This window comes from Drosophila innubila, chromosome X (genome assembly GCF_004354385.1).
Source record: "Drosophila innubila isolate TH190305 chromosome X, UK_Dinn_1.0, whole genome shotgun sequence".
NCBI lineage: Eukaryota > Metazoa > Arthropoda > Insecta > Diptera > Drosophilidae > Drosophila > Drosophila innubila.
The window spans coordinates 32,565,824-32,588,420 of NC_047626.1; the positions used below are offsets into that span (position 1 = coordinate 32,565,824).

The 22,597-nt window shown below is 33.1% G+C and overlaps 1 protein-coding gene and 1 long non-coding RNA gene across 3 annotated transcripts in view; one reads left to right on the top strand and one right to left on the bottom strand.

The window, feature by feature from the left end:
- The window catches only part of LOC117792920 (low-density lipoprotein receptor-related protein 2), a 211,987-nt gene extending 202,057 nt beyond the window's left edge, over positions 1-9,930 (bottom strand). The window contains exon 1 of the mRNA XM_034633250.1: positions 9,679-9,930. The gene's annotated coding sequence lies outside the window, so the exon portion shown is untranslated. The remainder of the gene's footprint in view (positions 1-9,678) is intronic.
- A 6,123-nt stretch (positions 9,931-16,053) lies between these two features.
- LOC117793655 lies at positions 16,054-16,591 on the top strand. Of its 2 annotated transcripts, none has more exons than XR_004618295.1 (2): positions 16,054-16,199; positions 16,264-16,591. It is a non-coding gene; the product is annotated as an uncharacterized LOC117793655 (long non-coding RNA). The 2 variants fall into 2 exon arrangements; XR_004618296.1 differs by having other exon boundaries at positions 16,054-16,169.
- The last annotated feature ends 6,006 nt before the right edge of the window (positions 16,592-22,597 follow it).

The window sequence follows — 22,597 nt, forward strand, 5'->3', positions numbered from 1 at the left end:
TTTTGTTGTTGAAATGAGAACATTTTAAGACCATATTACCAATTTTAAGAATATAAGTCCAAAAAATCAAAGTTTATTGTACTACAAATATGTACTATTTCATATGAAACAAATGGTGGACCGTGGCGCTCTGGTTAGAGAAACCGCTTCAGTTGTGAAGCAGTAGGCGCCGGTTTAATTTTAAGAACATAAATTCTTAAAATAAGAACTTGGTCGTATTTGAAATGTTCTTAGAACCAAGATGTGTTTTCTTAATTTAAGAATTTAATGTTCTCGACGCATTTTTTTAGACCAAAATTCTTAATTTTGGGAACAAAATCTTAATTTAAGAACATGTTTTTTATCAGTATATTGTATATGTATATTGTATATCAAATTATTTGATATCTACCACAATTTGTACAAAATGTACAGGATCTCATACTTTCTTTATTAAAACATCATCTCAGTCATCTATCGCCGTTATAGGTATATTTATTTTATTTGTGGTCCAACGCAATAAATTTGTATGTATTGTAAAATGTTAGACCATTCAATTTGATATTTGGTTTTATATATAATATCCTACATAAGTAAATGCATTGTGAAAAGTATAAAGATTTTATAATATTTGCGTATTTGATAATGCCAGATAAAATTAAATGTGATGCCAACAAACAATTAGAAGACAACAAAATCAGCTTAAAGTGTTCATATGACAGTCCCCAGACAACGATGCTCTGTCGATCCGCTAGACGAACTCGATAGGCAATGACTAAGTTGTCAAGCAGCTTTTGAATTTTTTCTTTCTTATTATTATTTTTTTTTTTTGCAAAGAAAATGGGGAATAACAACGCACCCAAAAACGATGCTATAACTTAGAGCCTCTAAGCAAATTATGAGAACGCACAAACCAAATTCACAGCAACAAGTTTCGAAGCATCACAAAATTTATAATTTTTATTTACTTCAACGTTTGCCATATCATTTCTAGTATTTTTTTTATTGTTTTTCTAACTTATATTGCTTATACTAATTAATTTTTCTTAGTACTCAACACGAAATCACGTAGGGAGGAGTCGAGACCTGTTTTTAGCCCGGTACCCAATGGGTAAAAGGAGCTAATATGTTTTTGGCCAACCCCATAAAATATGCATTTATCAATCTCTAATTCCGAAAATAAATATAAATATATTGGAAATATCAATGAATGCATATAACGCAGTGGAACATGCCCTAATATGTTACGTTACGCTACGTCACGACACGTTACGTTTCGTTTGCGTACACAGTTTATTAAAAAGCTTACCGAGTACTTAAAAATTTTTAGGTCAGATTCTGACTATAGCATATATCATAAGTGCTAAAATTCAACAACTAGCTTTTAAGATTCTCGCGTATAGTTTTTGAGATCTTCTATATGAGTTCATATAGTGGGTGTTCTTAATTAACTTTTATTATACCCATTTTAGAGATGGTTGTATTAAGTTATGTGGACGGCAGTTCGCGCTAGTGACGAAAGCAGCACGAAGGGTGCGAAAGGCGACTATCAATATATACAGCTAAATTGGAAATTTGGTATAACTGTCCGATCAGATCGAGCTATATACTGATCGAAAGGTTTAGTCCTAACTTACAAAATGGCATACTAAAACTTTTTCTAATTCACCTGGGTCATGAGAAGAGGGGGTGTAACTGGAAGGGGAAAAATTTAAATGATTGCAGCTAATGGGGCTTTTGGGGCCTTTTGGTAAAATTTTAGATTTTATAAAAATTTTTATCAAAAATACGCGTCGCTTGATACATCGATCACCCAAATCCGATAAATGGTTCGAAAGATAAATAAATTTTCGAAAATCTAGAAATGTTTGTTCTACGACACTTTGAAAAAACCTCTGAATATATATTTTAATAACTATTAAGAGAGGACAGCAGCATCAAGGCAGGCGTAGCAGCCAGAGCTTGAGAGTGTAGCTGACAGCTTTGCGTTGCACAAATAACTAGTGCTCCCAGACAGTTTTGTTTTGCGTTGCTAAAATATCCAGGGCTGTCAGACAGTTTTGTTTTGTTTTGCGTTGCTGAAATATCCGATTTATTTTTAAATATGAAAGAAATTCAACAAATAAATGTACATATTTTTCTATCTGCCTGCATTAATGACAAAGTTACAATGTCAAAAGCAATTGCAAAAATTTCTGATATCACACAAAAAAACCTTTACAAGAGGTAAAAGTCTAGTGACGAAAGCATATTCTAGTTCCAAAATTGCTGATATCCAATTTTGTGACGAACAAAATAAAGTTTAATATAAAACTTTTAAATAAAATATATAAATTACACTAGGCAACAAATTTGAACTTTTTGGCTATTTCAAGAACCAAACCTACTCATTTTGATAGATATGGGGTCCCAAACGACGAAAAATATTTTTTTTTATCATGAAATTTTTAGACCCCGTACTTAAAAAAAGTACAGGGGTCTATTAAGTTTGTTTTGAAAACTAGTCGACCAGTGCCACACTTCTAAAAATAAAGAAATTTTTAGACCCCGTACTTAAAAAAGTATAGGGGTCTATTAAGTTTGTTTAAAAAACTTGTCGGCCGGTGCTACACTTCTAAAAATTAAGAAATTTTTAGACTCCGTACTTAAAAAAGTACAGGGGTCTATTAAGTTTGTTGAAAAAACTTGTCGGCCGGTGCTACACTTCTAAAAATTAAATAATATTTAAGATAAACTTAAATTCTGATATATAAGCCTACATAAATGTAAATCTTTAACCGAGATGATATAAAAACTACATGTTCAACATGCAAAATGTTGTTATATATAAACTAACCAACACTTAATTCATATAGTAACATAATTAAAGCTCAAAATTTAATTAAATAATATATTTGAATAAAAACTAGTCGGCCGGTGCAACAGTCGAGCATACTCGAATTTTAAAGTAAAAAAAGCAAAAAAAAAAAGCTGAATAAATCATAATTTTCTTAATTCAAGAATTGATATCTTTAAAACTACTGGTTTAAATCTTAATTTTTGTGTTATTAAATTATAGATATATTCATAGCTTTCAGAAAAAGCAAAGCTTTTGAATTCGGTTGTGGCATTCTCGAGTAATGATGACAAATGTGGGCGCACCCCTGAAAAAAAGTATTAAAAGAAGCCAAATTTTAAAAAATTCTAAAAAAAAATCTTACCATAGAAAAAAAAAATGTTTTTCGTCTTTCTATCAAAATAAGTGGGTTTGGTTCTTGTAAAAGCCAAAAAGTTCAAATTTGTTGCCTAGTGTAATTTATATATTTTATATTCGTCACAAAATTGGATATCAGAAATTTTGGGGCTGTATATGCTTCCGTCACTTGAATTTTACCTTGTGTAAAGATTTTTTTGTGTTAAAAGAATTTCTGACAGTAATTGAATTTTAATTGCAGTGCATGTAAATTTCATGAACCGAAACGAAATGCAACAATTTTGATGAGCAATTTTCGCAGTTGATTCCAGCGATGTCAATTGTAAATCATCAATGTCAGATATGCATGAAGGCTGCCATGAAATATGCATATTTCAAGTGATTATCGTCGAGCTTGTTCGCGAAAACGTGTCAAACTTGACGAGAAGCTTAGGCCGCTTCGTTTTATATATTTGATTAATCTTCACTTGTACTTGATAAAACCGGAACAGACATACATGGGAGGTATGCATGCTAGTATCACGTACTTTTATGTATGTAGATGTATAAATATTTAAACTAAATTGGGACCCGCTTTGTGTAGCTTTTGCTGGCTTTGTGATAATCTCAGACCCGAAGAAAATTTAAACAAGATAAGTGCCGTTTAATTGCACACAGAATAAAACTAAAAAGGGAGACTGATAGATGCGCAGATGAAGATATAGATGGAAATGGAAAATGGTGGATGGGTTCGAATGGATGAAACAACTGAAAGATTCAGCATCAAATTACTAACGAAAGTTTCCAAGCAATTTAATCAGCGGTGTACAACAAAAATTGTGAACAGTGAACAGTGAACACAGTAAACAGTAAACACAGACAAGGGGCCAGGAAATAAATAGGGATTGGAGTCGAGTATTGCGGCAACACTACAAGATGAGCTCTGAAGTGGTAGCGGTGACGGTGACGATGACAGCGGCTTGCTGATGCTGCCTAACATTGCTTAAAAAATCTTGTTAGAAAATTTCTTACTATGCCAACGAGCCAACGGCAATGAGACAGAGCGGGACAAAACAGAATAGGTAAGAACTCAACAACAAAACAGAACTGTAAACAGAACAAAGCAAAAACAGAAAAGAACAGAACAGAATAGCAGAGAGTAGAACGAAATAAAGTACGAAGTTCGAAATGACGTTTAGATGACTAAAGTGGAAAACTGAAAAGCGCACAAACTCCACCAGCAGCCACAATAACAATTACAACAGCAACAACGACAACATCAACGGAAACAACAACAAGTTGCTGATGAGCGTGTAGAAAGACGCTGAAGCAGTTGTAGCTGGAGATGATGGCAGGGACAGAAACAGTCGCCGCCACGGCTTTGGAACCATTATGATTGGCATTGGGGAATCTTGTTACCAAAGGCAAAAAATAAAAAACAAATTCGTCGATTTGTATAACTCTCAAATACCGTCCATTACAAAAATTTGACAGTGCTAAATTGGTGGGTCTTGAAAAAAACTATCTATTTGATACACATTTATTCAAATCGTTGCAGTTCCAAAATATTTAAATAGTCTGTATTATGTTTTTACTTAAAGTACGAGTAGGGGTTTTTATTTTAATTTTATATAGATAACCGAATGCAGTGACTTCTCTACAAATTTGATTGATTGTTGGCGTTAAAAAATCAAAGTTTTATTTTAAACAAAGGGCCTCCGCCCCAATCTCGACTCACTCACGATGAGGTGCTTAAATGCTACAGTCAAGCACACTCGACAGTAGTATTCTCGGTAGACACATTTTCGTAGCTGTTCGATGTAATGACTATAAATTAAATAAAAGCTTAATGAAATTAAATAAGTAAGGCTAATTTAAATTGACATTTTAAGCTTTCAAAATGTAAATTTAAATTAAAGGGGCTCCGCCCCCATAGCTTAATGATATTAATTAGTAAGGCTTATTTAAATTGACACTGTTAACTTTCAAAATGTTAATATAAAACCAGGGGGCTCCGATCCCTTTCATTATTTTTTTGTTGTAATTGTAACTGATACCGGAACCCGAAAGGAAAAAACCGAAATAGAACAGTTTACCGAAATAGTTGTTTCGGGACGTACCGGAACCGAAACCGGAACCGATCTTCATTTCGGTTTGATTCCCTGATAAATATTAAAATTGTTCGTCATTACCTCGTGAAGAGGTTTTTTTTTGAATAAATAGTTTCTTCTACTTAGCTGTAAAGCAGAACATTTAATATGAAGGATGCTCACAGTTTAATGTGTTCTTTCATGGAGTGTATCTTGTGTTGTCCAAAAGTGTCTCGTCTAAAACTGGTTTTTGTTGGTAGTTTAACAAAACTTATTTGCAACTTTTGGCCCTTTTTTTATTGACATTTTACGATCGATTTTTCTACCAAACCAAACGGCGCAAGAAGACCGATATGCTTCCAAATAGCTTCATTCCATATTGAATTTTTGTTTTAATAGCAGAAACATTCATTGAAAAAAAAAAATTATCTTTTTAAAAAATTGCAGGTATTTACATTCTGCACTTACAATCTACTTGTGCAGTTTATCCCACTGTCTTTTGACTTCTTTTGTGGTCGAAATGTTTTTAATTTCAAATACGGAAATTGCAAAGTGCAAACGCAAATCGCAAAGGCTAACTGTATTAAATGGGATTTGGTTTTCGCTTACCTGTCAAAATCCTGGCGCACCAAAAGAATCCAGGACACCTGGCAGGTCAGTGGCAAAGTTCGAAGAGTCGAGGAGCACAGGCAACGTTTTTGGTACCGGTAACGTCAAAGGCAGCGGCAGCGGGAACAGGTAAAAATTTCGATAAAACATACATACACAATGCATACACAATGCAAAAGTAATAATTATAATAATAACACAGTGTTATCGAAAAGACAACGCACAATTTCTTAAAAGAACAAAAACAAAACAAAAACAAAAAACAAAAATGTATGAAAACAAGAGTGACGTGCGTTTCGTTTGAATAGAGAATTAGAGAAAGAGAGACAGAGAGAGAGAGAGAGAGAGAGAGAGAGAGAGAGAGAGATAGAGAGAGAGAGAAAGAGATTGAGAGAGAGACAGAGAGAGAGAGAAAGAGAGAAAGAGAGAGAGAGAGACAGAGAGAGAGAGAGAAAGAGAGACAGAGAGAGAGAGAGAGAGACAGAGATTACGACAGCACCTATGAAAACAACTAAAGCAGCGCGACGTCCTGCGTCGACGACAGCAACTCTGATTGCGTGTGTTGTCTCTCTCTTCGTATCGTGTACATACATATACGTACATACATACATACATACGTAAGGACAAGTACGTTGCCTGATGTTGAAGTCTTATGATTTTTCTTTTATGAATGGTTAAAGCATATACCAGTATTGAACATCACGAGGATTGCAGGTGTGGCTCCACCGGCAACTAAGTAACAAACTTAAGTTAAATTTAAGAACAAATACATGTTCATATGTATATGTATGTATATGTACAAATGTACATAACACTTAACTTAAGTTTATTACATATATACATACATACATCCATACATCCATACATATGTATATGTATATGTTTTTGTTCCTGAATTCTCTTAGTTGAAATTGTGGGTTCAATACAGAAATAGAACCGGTTACGATTGCTGCGCAAAATCCGTTTTTTTTTTTGTTACTCTGTTATTGATACTGTCGAATTTGACTTTTTCTTACTATTTTAAAGATTCCTTTATTTTAATTTGTGAAATAAAATAAATAATAAGTATGAACAATGTACATGCTTAAGTTCTTTCTTATGAGCAACTTTTGATGTTGCTTTTGTAAGCCGCATTCTATAAGAAGCGACGGTTTTGTTGTTGTTGTCGTTTCTTAAAATCGGGTCGACAGCGAAGCAGTTTCTGCTTAGTTATTCTATACAGCGCTCATACTGTATCTGTGTCTGTGTATGTATGTGTGTTTGTGTGGATAAACAGGTATTACACATATGTATGTACATATGTATATACTTAGGCGTATAAATGAAGAGGCAGAGATAGAGTTAGCAAACCACAGCCAATGAAGGGGATAGAGAGTGTTGTCTGACAGAGAGACAAAGAGCGAGAGCGAGAAAGAGCGCTGTCGTCATCATAATCATCTATGTACAACATGTACATACATACATGCATGCATGCATACGTATACACCAATCTGTCTCTTTGCCTCTTTTCGCCTTTCATTTGAGCTAGCTTAGCTGCTGTTGTTTTGGATTTCGCTTTGCACGCTTATTCGTTTCATTTCATTCTACTACTGAAGTACCACGCACATCAAATCATGATAATGATTTTCATCATCATGATTAACTTGATCGTTTGTAAGTAGCTGTCGGAGCTTCTCCATTCTCAACATCTAATCTATTGACTTGGCATTTTGGCTTACCTCGTCTTTGCCAGACTATTACTTGACTTGGTCTTTTCATCCGTTCCCTTACATTTACATCAATTATATAGTCTACTTTACTTTATCAGTTTACCGGCTTATGGCCGAGCTTCATTTTTCAAACATTTCGATTAATAAACTGCTGAGTATAACATATCCAGTGATTCAATTTTTCGAATTTAGCCGGGCATTTCAGTTTGTTTTGTATTTCTTTTTATTTTCAAAAATAGTGAAACATTACAGATCTTATGAATTAATTTTTAATCAATCCTAAGAGCCATAGGCAACAATAATAAAATGAGAAAAAATTATATTTCTCTTTTAAAAATAAAATATGTATGGAAATTTTTAATCTTTTTAAAGCAATTACTTTACATACGTACACATGTACATTATATGTGAAATGATCGCAAACTTCCTACAGCTCCTAAGCCAGTTTTTCTTATTCAGCGTATTAAGTTTCCCCTCGTGACTGAGGTTGTTTAGAAATGGGAACAAGCATGGAGTAGATGCAACTGGAGGAGGAGACATGGAGACCACATTTTTTGCCACGCTCAACTATCAGCAACAACGACATCAAATTAGGAAATTAGTTGCTCATTCTACAGAACTTGTTCATTGGCTTTCTAACAGTGTCGGAGTCAAGAAACGACGTCTTCGCATCTGCATATGTATATTTATATGTATGTACATACATATAAAAATTGAATGTAGGTATTCACACAGATACACACACGCACAAACGAGAAATGATTATGTATGTATGTATACATACATAGATAGACAGACAGAAATATATGTGCATAACAAAGTGACAGCTAAAGAGGTTGAACCGGCATATTCTGAGACTTCACTCCCGAATCAAATATGAGAATTTCACTCCAAGCTCAACTTGATCAGCAACTACATTAACTACATACTCCGTCATACACATTGATGTATCAGCAACTACATTAACTACATACTCCGTCATACACATTGATGTATGTACATCGATGTATACGAAAAGTAAATGCAAATAAACAGTTTAAGGAAATGTGTTATTGCTTAGTTGTTGGTTCCGGCTGTTTACATATGTACATACATACATTCATACACACTTTCATACATTTGTATATGTAGAATGCACAAAAGTTTCGCATGTCTCAAATAATTCTTTGTGAAATTGTCCGGGTTCTGGCTAAATGATTTACGACCCATTCGCCTACAGCCTCATTTATCATAAGCCAAATTCTATAACACCGATTGGGCTTTGGGATTTGTCCGTTTCTCCGTTTGTCTCTGTTGCTGTTTCTGTGTGTTGGAATGTTTGTATGTCTATCTCTGTGTATGTTGGTATGTTTGTCAGCTTTCACCTTGGCTTAAAATAACCTGCAAGTGGCTGTAAACTTGCAAATGATTTGCTTCCGCCCGCCTTTTATCCTAGAACGGTACTAGAACGGGACACTTGATTCGGGCCTGTTTTGTTTACGTTTTGCTGGCGATTTTGGCTAAATAAAAACGACTCTTTATTTTCGCTCGTTACAGCTCTGTCTCGACATCGTTCTCGCTCTAGGTCTGGGTCTATATCTGTGCCTGTGTCTGTGTCAGTGCCACACAGTTCGAGCCAGTGGCAGCGCTTTAACAAATACTGGTTTTCAACGTTGGCCCCGTGGCTAAAAAGGAAGTTGCTCGTAAAGTGGCGAAAGCCGCCAGCGACACAGCAACAACAATCTTTGCTAGCAAATTCTGCGACGCTTTCTTTCTATTTTCAGTTTCAACTTCGACTTGTTTTTCGTTTTGGGTTTGGGTTTGGTTTTGGTTTTGGTTATAGTTTGTGTTGGTTGTTGCTTTTTTGATTTTAGTCTAAGTTTGAATTCATATGCATTGCTGTCCCTCCGCTGCTGCTGCCGCTGCCGCTGCTGCTTCCATTGATTGAGTTACCGGTAAACGATTCGAATTTATATTCAATTTGTGTGATTTGATTTTCTTGCAATCGCACCGCAAATTTTTAAGCAATTTTTTTTTTACACATACACAAGAAAAAAGCGGCTCAAACTCACACTTAAAAAAAATGAAAAGAAAACATTGAAATTTTATCGGCCGATTGTACAATTATTGTATGATTTACTTGTAATTGTATTTATTTTTATGTTTTACGATTTCTGTGTTTGAGTTGTAGAGCCTCTCAATCTCAAAACACGACGCTGGAGTCACACGTTGCTAACTTTGCTCTACCGTGCTAACTGACCGTTCACGACAACGCTCCGAGAGCGACTGATGCGCTGGCACCAGCCAAGTGGAACCTCTGGACACACGTATACAGAACAAGCAGCGGCTTCGCAACACGTTGCCCGCAGCAACAACACCGATTGACTCGACAACAACAACTACGCCAAAGCAGTTGCTCGATGGTCTGTGGTTGTGGTTGCACAGTAGCGTCGATTCAATAGGGGCTATTGTAATAGACCCCTACACTGCACTTAAGAACTAAAAATGACAAATTTAGAAAATGAATGAATTTGAGCTCATGTTCTACAAAATATTAATGAATTTGAGTGCTTGTAAGAAATTTACCGTCAGAAATTTATTAACAGCGTAAAAGCAACACAAAAGTCACTGTCGGTGTTCCTGAAATCAAGCAACTAATATGTTCTTTTTAATTTATTTATTTATTTAATGTTAAATAAGAACAGTTGAACAAGGATATTAAAATTATAAAAAATATGTAAATTTAAAAATTTTAAAGTATAAAATTAACTTAAAAAATAAAATCTTGCCTGGTGTGAGATTCGAGCTTGCGCCTCCTTGTATTAATGAAAATAAATTAAAAAACAAAAATAAAATCTTGCTTGGTCTGAACTGGGCTTAATCCCGTGCGCGTGAGTCTACGACACCATCCTCTGCACACCTAAGTACTAAACCCGCTAGCTGACAAAACGCTGCTATATGCTAATCAAAATAAACTCAAACTTTGGCCTCGATTTTGACACACTTGCAGGTCGAATTTTCTAAAACGCGACCTTATCTCCCGATGAAATGTTCATAACTTTGTTGTCCCATAATTTCAAACTTGTATCTCGAGCAGCTTGACATATGCAATGATACTTGTACGGGACAAACAACTTTATATGTATAGATTGTCAAAAACTTAAGGAGCAGCTGCCCTCAGAGCATTCGATATTTTCGGAAATACTAAGAATTCAAATGCAGTTCCGGAAAACCAAAATGGCTACCAGCACAACCTCACTCTAGTTCATATTCAATTCGTTGTCTTTTACGCATTCAATTCATTCAAAGATTGTATTTATAAGAACTCAATCCTTGAACGAATTCGAGCAAGGTTCGATTGTTACAATAGTATGGTGTGAATATAAAATCAATTAAATCACTGTTCACGACTGAGTTGCTCACATTTCCTATATCTATCTAATCCAAATGCGAATAAGTTGGATAATTAAAAATAATAATAGTAAACGTTATTCGCCAATAAGGGATTTATATTTTTAGTACAAACGCGATTTTGATCTTGAGCGCTTTTGACAAATAGACCCTTTATACTTCAACAGTATTAACAAAAAAAGACACCGATATAGTTGAATTTCTTTAAATTTTCCAGCAATAAACATAACCTTTTTTTTTTGAAAAATATATCACACACCAAAAGTTTTTAGAGATTTTTTTAAAATTGCTTTTGAAAACAACCATTCACATTTCATATCATATTTAGAAAATATTTTGAAACATATTGAAATTAACAAGGTGGAGCTCTCACTCACCACAGGAGCCAATTTTTTCACCACTTTGAGAGCATTTTGACATAGAGAGAGACGACAGTCAGAAGCATGCTACGTCGAAAATTTGTTGTTAATTCTCTTCGCTCTATTTCGGTATTTTGTGAAATATGTTATACCCGTTTCTTTTGAAATAAGTATAAAATTTTACTGTATTCGTTGGAATGTATGTAACAGAAAGAAGAAGGCAATTATGACCTAATAATGTATATGTATATAGCCATGTGTCTGTCCGTCGTAGATAAGGTTTGTTTTAAATTTGTATCACGCCCCCCTTCCTCGACAGTTTGCAAGATAAATTTCTTGTTCTTTTCAATAAATGTTTTATTTACAGTAATAATGCATGCAGAAGGCATTTATTTCCTCCGTATAGGTTTGCTCCGTATGGGATTAATTGCGTTAAGGTACTGCGTTTGGTAACAATCGCCACCGTTTTGCGTTGCTGTTGGATTCATAGTTAAAATTAGATTGCTTTCCATCGTTTGGAACATGAATTACCGCGTTTGAAATTGAGCCACAGATATTGCATTGTTAGGCATTTTTCAAGGAATACTAAAGGGTGTTTTTTTAGAGATTGTTTTTTCGAGTAGAGATAAAGCTGAAATTTTTTTGTTAAATCTGGTTACTCCAATGTCATTTATGTTCAGTTTGGTTTGCCATTTTATCATGAACAGGTTGACAAAAGAACAACACTTGCAAATTGTGCAAATTTATTTCGAAAATAATAGTTCAGTTCGCGAAGTTTACCGCAAGCTTCGTCCATTTTATGGTCGACATAATCGTTCATCAGAGCAATGAAACCTTTAACAGGCACAATCGAAATAGTCATTTAATCAAGTTGATATTTATTTCATAAGTAGATATAGGTTAAATAAGCTTAAGTTTTACATTTCATAATTTTCTGTTGGTTGGAACGACCGTCAGGTACAAAATACAGAAGACTGTCTGTAGACGGTCTCTTCGGTTTGAGCGGAAATAAATATGGCCGTTCGCTTGCAATTTTAAATGAACAATTGCTTGAGTTGACCGTAATATGTAATATGTGGAAAATCCCTATTTACAGGTATTTTTTTAAGTTAGTCTTAAAATATTTTTATTTTTGTAATGGCTGTCTCAAAAAAATTTTTGGGAGACTGATTTGTATAAATGGAGCAATCACTTCTACTAAAATACTTAATGTATGCATAACTTTTCCTTTTTATTTAGCCAAATTGAAAAATGATTTGCATTATCATATCTTTATCTGATATCAGATGAACAACTCGTTTCCAGTGATTGCTAAGCCGGTAAAGTCATTGCATGCCATTTTCTTGAAAGAAATAAGTAATGCTGCTATTTTTGTAAGGAACTCTGCATGCTTTAGCTGCTCTCCGATCGCATACTCTGGATCGGAAACTTTCTATACAAGAACCCACCTGTATAATATGTTGCATTAGTGGTATTCATGTTCATTACAGAAAAGACACTTATCATATAGTAGAATAGCTTTCTCCTTTAAACGTGATTATTGTATTCCTCATTTATTTGCAGGCAACTGATTTCTATAAATAGCTTCAGCATCCTGCCATAATGCAGTGCTTTAGCTCTTTCCTCATTGAAATTGGCTCTGAGAATTGCCGCTATTCCATTTTTAATCTAAAAAATTTTAAAATCTTAATATAAGAATAAAAATCTTAAGCTGTTAGGAAAGTATAAATAGGTACTATTTCGTATCAAACAAATGGTGGCACCGTGGCGCTCTGGTTGGATAGGCCGCTTCAGTTGTGAAGCAGTAGGCGGCGGTTCGAATCCCCCTCGTAACAAATTAAAATAACACTTATAAAATTACTAAAACAGAATAAAATGTAAATAAATTAAAATTTAAGAAAAAAAAAATATAAATAAAAAAAAAATTTTATTTATTTTATTTTTTGATTTTAATTTTAAGAACATTTAAAATGTTGCTAAAATCAAGATGTGCTCTCTTAATATAAGAATTTTATGTTCTTGACGCATTATTTAGATCAAAAATCTTAGTTCTGAGACCAAAATCTTGATTTTAGAACATTTTTAGACCCCGTACTTAAAAAAAGTACAGGGGTCTATTGGGTTTGTTTTACCGAATATGTGCGTAACAGGTAGAAGGAGGCGTGGCAGACCCTATAAAGTATATATATTCTTGATCAGCATCAATAGTCGAGTCGATATAGCAATGTCCGTCTGTCTGTCTGTCCGTCTGTCTGTCTGTCTGTCTGTCTGTATGAACACCTAGATCTCGGAGACTATAAGAGCTAGAGACACCAAACTTGGTATGTAGGTTCCTCTATACTGCAGGCAGATCAAGTTTGTTTCAAAAATCAGCCACGCCCCCTTAACCGCCTGCAAATCGACATTGAAAATTTCATATCCAAATTATAAGAGCATTTTGAAAGCCAGAAATTCCAGATTTTGCACAGATGAAGATATAATTGTATAAATAGCGAAGATATTCAAATAATAAATTTTGCTGTTAAATTCGTTGATGGCGCGTTGGCAGTAATTAAAACTTGAATATCTTGATAAAACAAAAAATTTATATTAACATATTATATAACAAATTGGCGTTCATTCAGACGTGAGCTTCGGTGGCGCAGTGTACTGAGTCGCGGAGTCGGACAGTGCTCGTGGGTTCGAGTCCTGCCGTGGGCGAAAGATTTTTAATTTATTTATGTTCGAATTCAATTTCATTTTATATTAAAACAAACTCAGTGCTTATTTAAAATGTAATATTAACATTAAATGTTAAAATATAAATAATTTCTTTTACTTTTTAATTGAGCACTAAAACAAGCAATATGGCCATTTAGGAGGATAAAGACATAAGTGCGAGAGTGGCTCAACACTTTGAGCCTTTGTCTTTGAAAATTTTTGCAATTTTGTCCGGGTTCGATTCCCGGCGGGAACAACTTTTCCAGCTGAATTTAAGCTTTTTTTTTTTTTAATTTTTACAATTTATTGAAATTGTTATTTATGAATGTTATACTGACATTTAATATTGAATACATGTTTAAAAATTTCATTTAAATAATTTTACATTGGTATTTATATAAACGTTAAGTTAAAATTCTATGTTAATTTCATGTTTATTATAAATTTACTGTGTAAATTTATGTTTTTAGTAAATTTGTCTTTTGGTTTCAATTATTTTACTATTTGATTTAACATTTAGCATGTTTAACATGCAGTTTTAATTTATTCTCTGTTAAGGTTTCACTTATGCTTAACATAGCCAAATATGCATAAACGCATGTTTATATATATGAATGCTTAGCTAGAAACTTCTTTTGTTTTGGCGCGTGCCAACATATGTATGTATGTGTGCACTTAACAGATCTTTGACTGATTTTGGATAGTAAGTACGGGGTCTCCGACAGTCGAGTATGCTCGACTGTAGCACCGGCCGACTAGTTTTTATCAGTATAGATGCCAGCCTACCGCACTTGTTATCATCCCACAATACCGAATTTACGATAACTCCTTGAATCTTGGAGCAGAACTGCGCGGGAAGTAGACTGGATTTAAGGACTAGTTGGTTTAATTATGGGAAATGAAGATCGAATGCTTTAGAAAGGCTTGAAGCATGCAGTTGTTCATGAGGATAGTTCTTCTACATCGATGGGTATAGGACCAACACTTTAGGTGATACTGTTGTCTGAGTGTCTTTGGAAGCATTGAATGAGAGTCTTAAATATGGAAGAAATGCATCGGAATTATCATTTTCAATAATTTTATAATGGTTTTGGAATAGTACGGGTTTCTAGATAAAATCATCACTCTTATCACTGCTAAACTTATCATCGCTTCTCCCGAATCTATCAACTCAAGCAATTGTTCATTTAAAACTTCTTACAAATTAATATATTTTATAAATAATAGACACTAAAAATTGAGTAAATTGCATATTTATAGTTATTATAGTGATTACCTACTCAAAAAGAACTTAAGAAGCAAGAAATGACAAAACTTGTCGTTAAAATTCGCGTACGATATTCCCTTGTGATGCAAGCGAACGACCAGATTTTTTTTATTCAGTATTTTTCTTCAGTATTTTTTGAAGAATACTTCTGGTTGTATATTTGTATTTATTTTTCTACAAATCATAATAGAATAGTATAACCTACTAGCAAACTAAGTCACAAATCGATTGACTTAGTCAATATATTTTTTTTGGCGATTGAAATTGCAACTTATTTGGTCGTAATAAAATTTGGTATTTTCCAAAATGCCAAAATGCTCGAAAAAGGGCTGAAAATTGGACCTCTATCCTTGGCTATATTCGATGTAGCCGCGGCGGCCACATGCCGGAAATCATATTAAAACATTAATGGCATAAAATTATCCTTCGAATTAAGCCAAATTGATGGACATTTAAACGATTTTTTTCTTATATAATTTTAATATTAAATTTTTTATTGTTCGTCACAAAATTGCATATCAAACAATTTTTGGGCATCTAGACTTTCGTCACTAGACTTTTACCTCGTGAAGAGGTTTTTTTTATTTATTTGAGAAAGTTGACAGCTATTGCTGCTGAGACCTTCGGCTGTGGTTTTTTCCGAATTATATACTTCCATGAACAGTAAACTCAGAAAAATATGCCATTTCAAAATTAGGTGCGACCGTACTTGAATTTATGCTGTTTCATTCGTAAAATTTCAAGATTTTGTGTACTGAAAGTCTGGAATTAAGTATGAATCGATTTTAAATTAAGAATTCTGACTGCCCATTTCTATGGCAGATGTCCGAAGTATTAGTCAGATTTTAACCAAACTTAGTCCGAATATCTAAAATCATGGCAATTATATAATCGGTGAGTCTCGTCAAGATACCTCCAGAAACAGTTGAGTATTTTGTTCTAAACTAGTTTAAGCTTTTTTTGTACCTAAAATAGTTTTTTTTTCAAGATTGAAAGGAAGTTTAAAATAAGAACGTTTCGTACTAAAAACAAGTAAATTTTGGGATATTTCTATTCCATTGTCGCACCTTATAATTCGCAACTGGTTCAAGAGAAGCAAAGATGACGTTAAGCTGGATTCCCTGCACTATGGCGTATTTCAGGAAATTAGCTGGCAAAAATCTGTAACTTAGCACTTCAAAGAAAATTTGGACCAAAAAAAAGGGCGTGGCATGGGAAAGGCGTAAATTAACATCCAAACGAAAATTTCATGTTTTTCAACATTTAAAATGCGATAACGAATTTTAAACAAATTTAAAAAATAAAACTTACTTTTATTTTTTGTTGCTTTTTATTGCTTTTTATTGCTTTTATTCTTAGAAAATTATAAAGCTATTACCAATAATTAAGTAAGAAAAATTTTTTTTTTGCATTTTCTTATGTCAATAAGTCTCTTTTACCGTTAATTTACCCCCTTTCTCATGACACGCTTACTTTTATTTCGTGGTTGAATTTTCTCTGAAGTGTTCTAAATATACATTTAAAATTTCAGACCGATATCTCACTCAGTTCAATGGCTAGAGCTTTTTCCCATCAACTTCAGTTAAACCTGCCATAGTAAAGACTTTGAACGTTTTAAATTATTTGCTCCTGCGCATATGCTATCTCTATGGCCTAACATTAAAAAAATATCGTGGGTTATGTTACTAAAAGTCAAAAATCTCCAATCGGGCACAAAAGAAGCAACGGTTTTTTTTTATCTCATCTTGAGTATTCACAGAATTTAAAAAAAGAGGTCAAATTTGGTGGACTCTACTGGACTCGGTTTTGAAAATCAACCTATAGTTAAAAAAGTCCCCAAAACTAAATGTTCATATAAAAAAAAAGACATTTTTGAATAGTTAGTCTGCTACGAGGAGCAGTTCAACGGTCACTGAAAAATTAGGACTATATTTGACAGGATAATTTCTGTTGTAAACATTCAGTTATTTTGATAATGATTTATGATTTTGATCATTGAATACTATTTTCATGTTTTTATTTTGAGATGTTTTAGTACTCAGCTATAGAGTTTAAAGTACTTAAATCAAAAATGAAATATAGATAATTCTAGTACTTTTGAAGTTATAAAGTCTGAAACGCGCTTGAGGAAACTACAAAATATTCTCCCAATATTCAATATTCCCAATATACCATATTATTCTTTACACGATTCTAAATCGTGCTTGACTTATCCGAAAGCTCTTGATTTCAAGAATTTAAAAAAGTTTTTAAATTTTTATTTTGGTCTTGGACTAAGAAATTTTAGACATAGCTGACTTTTGACACCGGAAATTCTCGATTCAAGTACAAAACTGCTTGAATTTTTTTTCAGTGCTGTTCTTAAAAACTTTATATACCTTTCATTCATTTTGGTTAAATTTTGTATATACATATAATGTTTAATAAAACCCCCTAGAATAATTTGCAAAAATATGCGGCGCCCTTGTGACATTTGTTTGAGTAACATGTTGCATGCAACATGTTGTGTGTTGTGTTATTATTTTTGACAATTGTTGCTGACGTTGGTATAGCCGCCGTTTATATGACTATTGCAGTGCGCCTCTAATTGATACTTTTGAGACCAACTTGTTGAATTTAATGCTATATTAATATATGTACACTGATAAAATATATGTACACTCTAAAATCAAGATTTTGGTCTCAGAACTACGATTTTTGGTCTAAAAAATGAATCGAGAACATTAAATTCTTAAATTAAGAGAACACATCTTGATTTTAAGAACATTTTAAATAAGACCAAGTTCATATTTTAAGAATAAATGCTCTTAAAATTAAAATCAAAAAATAAAAATTATTTTTTATATTTATATTTATATTTTTTTTTTTTAAATTTTGATTTATTTACATTTTATTCTGTTTTAGTAATTTTATAAATGTTATTTTAATTTGTTACGCGTGGTATTCGAACCGCCGCCTACTGCTTCACAACTGAAGCGTCTTCTCCAGTGATGTGCCACGTAGACTACACCATGTAGATTACACGATTTTCTACGTGTAAGCAATGGAGTGTCAACTATAAAGTTTAATCGTGTAAATAATGTAAATGTCAACAATGTAGACAATGCCGACAATGTGAGAAGAGTGCGCTAGCGCACTTAAGGAAAATAATTTATATAAAATTGTTAAATATAAATCAATTATATTCAATTAAAGTTGGATAATTATCCAACTTAATTAATCATTATTATAATATTGTAGTGCACCAGAATGGATTTGTATTAAATGGTTTGAAATTAGTTCGATTTGTCGAATGACAGAAGTGATAGAAAGAGGTAATTCCGTGATTATGAGATATTTAGTTCGTTCAGTTGATTTTCCAGCTCTCATGTTTAGATGAAAATGTATGGAGCTATAGGAGATTTTCGATTTGTTTTGCTTTCTGTGTCACTCCTGATTATAGTGCATTTGAAACACATTGTAGAGCGCAATAAGTATTTTAAGTACAGGATCAATCGACATAATTCAAGGCGACAGAAATGTTAACTAAGAATACCAAAATTGTTAAGAAATATATAATTTTATAAAAATATAAGTTATCCTAACGGTGTAAATAAATAAAAAATAAATATTATAGATGATTGCATTTGGGTGACATATTGCATTTATCTTTTTGTTATATATTTTTAGACCCCGTACTTAAAAAAAGTACAGGGGTCTAATGGGTTTGTTTTTACGAATATGTGCGTAACAGGCAGAAAAAAGGCGTGGCAGACCCTATAAAGTATATATATTCTTGATAAGCATCAATGGCCGAGTCGATATAGCAATGTCCGTCTGACCGTCTGTCTGTATGAGCGCCTAGATCTCAGAGACTATAAGAGATAGAGACACAAAACTTGGTATGTAGGTTCCTCTTTATTGCAAGCAGATCAAGTTTATTTCAAAATTTGGCCACGCCCCCTTTATCGCCCACAAATCGAAAAAAAATGTCATATCCAAATTATAAGAACAATTTAAAAGGTAGTGACACCAAATTTGTTATGTAGATTCCTCAATATTGCAGGCAGATCAAGTTTGTTTCTTTTTTTAATCGGACCACTATATCATATAGCGCCCATAGGAACAATCAGTCGAAAATCAAGTCTTAGTATGAAAAAACTTTTTTTTTTTATGAGATATCTAATGCAAACTGATACAATAAGCATATTAGCATATATTTTATATATCCTGTCCAAAGTTGGTTCAAATCGGACCACTATATCATATAGTTGTCATAGGACCGATCGGGCGAAAATCAAGTCTTAGTATGAAAATCTTTTATGATTTATGAGACATTGTAACCAATATGATAGAATATGCATTTAAGTTAACTAAATATTTTTTAATTTTTTCCATTATTAGTTTTTGACAAAGTAAGTACGGGGTCTCCGACAGTCGAGTATGCTCGACTGTAGCACCGGTCGACTAGTTTTTAGCTGGGGATTCAGGCCATATTAAAAAAGAGATAACAACAACAAAAATCAATCAGCAGCGTAGCCAAACCTATAAGGGATCCTTTTCAGTGTATGTATAATATATAACACTTATTTATTAAGATTTTCTACAGAGCACCTCACCACCGGCAAAGTGAACACTACATCACCCAATTCACATATGTATTTATGTGTGTACAGACGTGTGCGAAATAATAAGAACAGCATATGTGAAAACTAAATTCGATCAATAAATATAATATAATATTTTAATATAATATAATATCATATTATAATAATATTTTAACAATAAGTCTTTATATTATTTTAAAAGTACACATATTAAGCTATTTATATTATGTTATGTCCTTAGAATTCAGTCGAACTTCTCCAACTCGAACTTATATAACTCAAATTTTCTCTAACTCGAACAAATTGAGTAGCAATAGCGTTTACCGAGCAAATTACAAACAACTCTGCTTCTGTAACTCGATCTCAATCCATAAGTAGATCTTCTCCATAACTCGAACAAAAATATTGGCAATTGCTTCTGTAAGTCGATTTTTTCGGGGAAGTCACAAATAAATTGCATTTTATTTTCGTAACCTTACAAGTAATGATCACTACAGGGCCTAAAACAATATAAATTTTCCATTTTTTTAAGGTTCTGTTTAGCTTGAAGAATAAGAGAAAATATAAAAGTTGAAGTATAGAAAAGTAAGAGTAAAAGCAATTTGAAGTGTATAAATTTTAGTAACTTAATTCTGATTTTTAAGATTTGGCCAACTTTATCGAGAAAAAAAAATAACAGTTCGCATTTGAATGTATGAGTTTGTTGTCATTACCCTGCAGAACTAAAATTCCCTGTTCTTGCGTTTCCTTACGTTTCCTTGAAGTTGCTCTCAGTTTTTTGTCGTTTCATTGTTAGTGTTGTAATAATTCTGCTGGCTTCTTTTCGAAACATAAAATTGGAACCAATTGGTACATTACACTAGTCAACAAATTTGAACTTTTTGGCTATAACAAGAACCAAACCCACTTTTTTTGATAGATATGGGGCACATACGACGAAAAACATTTTTTTTTTAAGGTGAGATATTTTTTTTTTTTTGAATCTTTAAAATTTGGCTTTCTATTGGGTTTGTTTTACCGAATATGTGCGTAACAGGCAGAAGGAGGCGTGGCAGACCCCATAAAGTATATATATTCTTGCTCAGCATCAAAAGCCGAGTCGATATAGCAATGTCTGTCTGTCTGTCTGTCTGTCTGTCTGTATGAACACCTAGATCTCGGAGACTATAAGCGATAGAGACACCAAACTTGGTAAGTAGGTTCCTCTATATGGCAAACAGATCAAATTTGTTTCAAAATTCGGCCACGCCCCCTTTATCGCCCACAAATGGAAAAAAAAATTTTCATATCCAAATTATAAGAACAATTTGAAAGCTAGTGACACCAAGTTTGGTATGTAGATTCCTCTATCTGGCAGGCAGGTCAAGTTTGTTTCTTTTTTTAATCGGACCACTATATCAGGAACAATCCGTCGAAAATCAAGTTTTAGTATGAAAAACTTTTTTGTTTAATGAGATATTGTAACCAAACTGATACAATAAGCATATGACTTGGTTTTATATATCCTGTCTAAAGTTGGTTCAAATCGGACCACTATATCATATAGCTGTCATAGGACCGATCGAGTGAAAATCAAGTCTTAGTATAAACAACTTTTTTGTTTTTTGGGATAACGTAACCAAACTGATAGAATATCCATAAAACTTGGTTTTATATATCCTGTTTAAAGTTGGTTCAAATCGGACCACTATATCATATAGCTGTCATAGGACCGATCGGCCGAAAATCAAGTCTTAGTATGAAAAACTTTTTAGTTTTATGAGATATCGTAACCAAACTTATAGAATATTCATTTAAGTTAGTCTTATACATCCTTACCGAAGTTGGTTCAAGTCGGTCCACTATATCATATAGCTATCATGGGACCGATCGGGTGAAAATTAAGTCTTAGTGTGAAAAACTTTTTTGTTTTATGAGATATTGTAACCAAACTGATAGAATAGAATAGAATAAAACTTGGTTTTATATAACCTGTCCAAAGTTGGATCAAATCGGAGCACTATATCATGTAGCTGTCATAGGGCCAATCGGGCGAAAATCAAGTCTTAGTATGAAAAACTTTTTTGTTTTATGAGACATTGTTACTAATATGATAGATTATGCATTTAAGTTAACTAAATATTTTTTAATTTTTTCCATAATTAGTTTTTGCCATAGTTAGTACGGGGTCTCCGATAGTCGAGTATGCTCGACTGTAGCACCGGCCGACTAGTTTTTAATACTTTTTTTCAGAGGTGCGCCCACAAAGCTTTCCAAAGCTTTACATTTTCTGAAAGCTTATAAATATATTTATAATTCATTAATAAAAAGTTTAAGATTTAAACCAGTATATTAAGAGATATCATTTCTTTAATTAAGATAATTATGATTTCTTCTTAGCTTTATTTTTATTTTTTTTAGCTTTTTTCACTTTAAATTTCCAGGGAAAGTCGAAAAAAACTTATAACATTTTCTTAACTATTTCATTTGCATAGCTGCTTTAATTACACGTCGTTTTATATATCATTTAATAAAATCTATGGAGGGACGGCGATATAATATTATTTTGCGTCCAGGCATGTTTTTGTCGATTTTTTTGACTTCCTTGTGGAGCGGCATGACCTTTATTAAGAAATTTTTTTGTGATTTTTCAAATATCTTAACGAAACTCACAGAATTTGAATTTGTTATTGTCTTACACATTATGATCAAAGTATGCTCAAATCAGGTAACTATAGCAAAAAGTTGCCATAGGAA